A 5,573-nucleotide genomic window follows, 5' to 3' on the forward strand; every position below is an offset into this window, starting at 1 on the left:
CCTTTGGAAAGGAACGGAAGAACCAGAACCAATGTTGATAATGGCACTTTATTTTTGAGCACTACTTGGTGGCCATTTCTCTTCTTAGCTTTTGCAGTGATTGCTGGACAACAAACAGATTGCGAGAGAGAGAGAGAGAGAGAGAGATTGTTTGTGGAAGACCTCCACCATAATTGTAATCTTGTTGGAGGATTGAAGAGACCAACTTCGAGAAAGCACCCCCTCTCCAGAAGCTAAGCTTTCCATCCACCAGAAATCATTTGTGGGATGGAATAGTACTTACAACATATGTATATAAATACAGCATAGCTCTTCATGGTGATGCCTCATTGGGCAGGTCACTATAGCTTACTAATTGGGCATTTCTACGTGGCCCTCCTGTGTTAAGAAGCCATCCGAGGCTGGCTGTTAGAATCTTTAGAAAAGGTCTATGGGTGTTCACACAGATGTGGGATCCGGGGGGGGGAAAAAATGGGAGGAGATTACCACAATAAGGCAAAGATATAACCTTACATCCTCTGAGTCTGAGTTGATACAAACAGTCCTAAGCAGGCTCAAGGACAATTGGCCCACTAGTCATCTCTACATTCACAATGAGGGGCTTAGAGGTCTCCTATGGAGATCGGGTAAACCGCTCTCGAAGGTTAGCCTAAAAGAGCTCAGGGACTCGAACTCGGGACCAGTGGCATGTCTAACCAAAGATAAATGGAAATCCCATGCCCCATTTGATACAGCTACTGTGGGGTGTGGAAGGCTACCCCATCGTTTAGCCTCAATCTCATGCTTTGGAGGGTTCTGATTGGCAAGCTCCAAGTCAAAGAAAGAATTGTTAAATGGAAGCCTAATGTGGGGTCGATATGCCCCTTATGTAATGCCTTTAAGGAGACATACATGCATGTTCTATGGGACTGTTTTTATTCTAGAGAAGTATGGAAACAAATCAGCAGAAGTCTGAGTGCAGCCCAGATCCATATCAGATAGAGTGGAAGATGGCCCTTCTGGGAGCTGTTGGAGGACTAAATGATAGCCTTTATATGTGCTGGCAACTGATTAGAGCTATCACCCTGGCTAACATCTGGAACTATCGCAACAATTTAGTCTTTCAGAGAACTCGAGTTGGGAGACAAATTGCACCTAAGGTGATCCAAGACATTCAAAGGGCTTTGCAGCATTTTGGTCACAAGAATGAAGCTATGAAAAACTTAAGCTCTATTTGGTTGTAAATGCCTTTGTGCCTGCTTATGCCTGTTTGAAGGCAGCCGTTTTCTTTTCTTTGTACATTTCCTTTTTCTTTCCATAATACAATTTTGGTTTATTTTGCGCAAAAAAAAAAAAAAACATATGTATATAAATACGCCTCTTTTATGCATGAGCGTGTGCATGTAAAGGTGGTAGAGCTCACAAATGTCCATAGACAGGTTGTGGCATCAATACCCCATCGTTCACAATCTTTTGAACTTTGGTGCTTGCAGGCACATGTCAAGAGACTATGCAAGATGTGCCAGTGGGTCACGAGCTTATGTGCACACATGGCAGACCAATTGCCATACCGCTACCGGTTCTCTCGGTCTTTCTTTGGAATTCGATCGATTACCATGTCAGGCACGCATTACTACTCTTCATGTTTCTTGATCAGAGGGTTGAGATTGCTACTCTGTTGTCATTCGCCGTTGAACGGAGGGCTACATCAAGTGCAGGCCGCAAATTTTATTTCTCGAATTGGTCTTGAAGAATAAGCCAACATTGTGCTCTTAACATTGCAAAGTTTCCCACAATTGTTCGTGGAAGAGCAAACTAAGAAGGTGACCTCCTCTTGAAAGGCATCGTATGTGGAGACGTATGAGAACAAAACAGGTTGTGGAGAAAATCTTGTTTTTGTAAGGAAGACACTCTAGACCTTCCTTTACACCAAGGGGGACACTAGAGGTTTACAAGTGTATCGAAGATGTTGTCTCACGAAAGTGGGAATCACAGGGCCGTGTGTATGGCATATGTTGGGGAAGGTGGTGCTCGTTTGTGAAGATGGTACACAATGGAGTTTGATATGGATTCTTGAAGTTTGTATGAGGTCTGTCCAAGAAGGAAATTACATGAATTGTTTACAGAGTGGGAGCAAAGGCTTTCCTATAGAGATCACGGCAACATTTTCACCGTCAAGGATTATAGGGCAAATGGAGCTTGTCGATCAAATCTTGAAGTGATAACATCCATGGTCGATTACATTATGTGCACATTGCTCCAAAGAGCATGTTCGATCATCATATGTTTTTTATTAGATGTCTTGTTGTTCCTTTCGGTCTTAGTAATCCTCATGCAGACCTTAATGAGTAAGTTATTCCAAAAATATAGTTTGTTGACTGGGATGGTTAGTTATCTTGCCAGTGGTGGACGAGGACTACCCTCTTGACTATAGAAGGGCTCTCTTGATCCCCCATGCTCTCCTCATTTGGAGGCTTACAAACATAGGTTGACCCTAATTCTTGGACACTGCCTCTCAACGGGCCGTTATGAGCTACAGGCATATGCACACCATTTGCTCCATGGGAAGAGCACTGTGAAACACATCAAAGGCATCTTTTATGTCTGGTCCAAATATCAATATATGCTCTCTGATGGGACCATGTCATCTGAAAACCGCTCCGAATCATCCACACCCCACCTAAATCATCATTGGTAACTCATCCAAGATGTCACCCTCTGAGTGGTTACAGCCATCTGACAAATTTCTTAGTGGAATGTACTCTCCTGTCTCCATTTGAGGAGCTAGTATGTTGCTCTTACAACAGGTGTCTCGGACAAAGAAGAAGGGTAGATCAAGCAATGAAAAAGGCCTTGTAGCTAAGGATGGGAGCAAAGGCAAAGAAAAGGGTAAGCCCAATGAAGACAAGTTTGATGAAGGGGGGGACTCTTTAGAGGAAGAAAACAACAAGAAGAAAAAGAAGGGAAAAAAATGCTAAAAAATGCTTCTATTGTGATTCACCAGGGCATTTTGCAAAGGATTGCAGAAAGAAGAAGGCAAACTAGAAGAAGAAGAGGGGCAACTCATAGGCGAGTCAAAAGCGGTGGCAATGTGGTAGTCAGTGAAGAACTTTTCTTAGTGACATCACCATGTGTTGCCGAGATTAGATATGCAGACCTAGGTGTCTTGGTGAGGATGTCAGACATTGAGAAGTGGTTAGCAGAGGAGTCAGAGAGCTTTGTGAAGGTGACAGGCAGCCTTGCTTGGAGTCATCTAGGTGCGTTGCTGGTATTACTGAAGGAGAGGGGGACTATTCAATAGGACCCTTGGCTTGGGTGGGAGCAAGACAGAACTGAAAAAGAGAGCCCATCGTCCATGTAATTTAGAAATTTGCTTGTGATTTAATTGCTCAAGTGTAATTGGAGTAGTGTGTCGCTTCGTCAATTCGTGCCAACCCACGTGTCGCAGCGCCAGATGGCCAACTTGTAGCCTTGCAACCTGTAGTAGCCTTATGCCACGTACCCTATTTATAGCATAATATATAATATATTCTACATTATAATATTAATTATATAATATGTAATAAATATATAATTTTTATTATATATTATATAATGTATATAATATAATAATACATCATATAATCTATTACATTATATATAGATGTATATGTATATACATGTACATATGTGTATGTGTGTGTATAAATAGAGCATACTTTGTGGTGGTGGAGATGCACTGATTGGTTGGTATCAAAGGATAAAAAAGGTGAACTACATGGAGGGAAGATGGCAAGGTTGGCCAAAGCCATAGCTCCAGTGCTCTCTCTCTCTCTAGTATATGTATGTATGTATGTATGTATACATACATACATTCATACACACACACATGCGCACACACATACACACACAGTGTGTGTGTGTGTGTGTGTGTGTGTGTGTGTGTGTGTGTAGACATATACATTGTGCCTTTCTCTCCTAGGCATGGTTTCCTCTTAAGTGGATGGAAAGAGGAAACCGTGCCTAGGAGAGAAAGGCACAATGTATATGTCTACACACACGTGTGTGTGTGTACACACACACACACAATGTGTGTGCACGTGTGTGTGTGTGCGTGTGTGTGTGTGTGCCTTTCTCTCCTAGGCATGGTTTCCTCTTTCCTCCTATACATACATACATACGTACATACACACACACAGGCGCACACACACACACAGTGTGTATGTAGACATATACATTGTGCCTTTCTCTCCTAGGCACGGTTTCCTCTTTCCACCCATTTAACATGGAAGAGAAGGCGGGTAGCAAGGTGTGTCGAAGTAGAGATCAACACCACTGAATGAGGGTATTTCACAAAAAGTAATGTCTCTTGGCTTTGAATTTTATGATGTCGCTTACTAGGGGACAGTCTGTTGGACATTTTGGTTGCTTCATTGTGCTACTATTGCTATTGCGTCCTCCAGCTACTACTATGCGGGATGAAGCTATGGCAATGTAGTGGGAGTGATGGAGATCATGGTGGCAATTGCAAGCTATAGGGAGATGAGGTATAGGGGTGCCAATTATAGGGTGTGATATGGAGCGATGGTGATGGAGATTTACAAATATAGGAATTTGGAGATGGAGATGGGAATTGCAAAGGTAGAAAGGAAGAAGGAAGAGGGAGCTATGGCAATGGAGATGCTAGAAAGGCAATGAAGAAGAATAAGGGAAGGGAGCTATGGTGATGCAAAAGTTTGCAATGAAAGAGACGACCCCTACTCACCTTTGAGAAATAATTCATAATGATGAGGGTTAATAGGTATAGATATTCCTAAGGTAAACTAGCCCACATTGCAAGTTGCTCTAACCATATTCTCAAAGAGAGAAGTCAATTTGGAGGTGTGAACATCAAAGATTTAGGGGATTGCGGCAAAAAATATATAGAAAGAGCAAGGATGGTTTCTCATATTCAAGCAAAAATAAATAGAAGAAGAGTAGCAAGGAAGTAAATGGTATAAATATAAGAATGTGGAGAAAGTATGTAATGCACAATTAGATCATAGTAGTGCGTAGGCCACAAATGGATAAGTCTAACATTGAGTTGACACATGTACATCACGAATGGATAAGTCTAACATAGTGTTGACATGTGTAAGAGTGTGCATGCATATGTGTGCAAGCACACACATGTACATACATTAGTACATGTACACACAAATAAACACACGGGCACATTGATATCGCCTGCACAATAGGTCAGTTGATCTAATGTGCCACATGGCTTCTCAGGATTTTAGAGTTTCATACAACATCAATATTGAGATTTGTAAAAGCATTTATTTCTTGAAATTAAAGGTACCCTTAGGATCCAAACCTTGAGATTCGTCCTAGATGGTCATGCAACTCGAGATCCTTAGGATCCAAACCTTGAGACCCGTCGTAGACTGGTCATGCAACTCGTAACTCCTATAAGGTCCGGCAAACTTCCGGCAACCACGTGCCCTTGATTATGATAGCATCCGATAGCCTCTCTCTTCTCTTAGTCCTTGATTCCGGTAGCCTCTCTCTTCTGTCTAATAATGTTATCTTTTGTAATTGATTTTCTCAATAGTTAACCCAATTGTAAATCTCTC

Source organism: Dipteris shenzhenensis, chromosome 9 (assembly GCF_047967505.1).
Source record: "Dipteris shenzhenensis isolate YYH24624 ecotype China chromosome 9, Dip_SZ_1.0, whole genome shotgun sequence".
NCBI classification, from domain to species: domain Eukaryota; kingdom Viridiplantae; phylum Streptophyta; class Polypodiopsida; order Gleicheniales; family Dipteridaceae; genus Dipteris; species Dipteris shenzhenensis.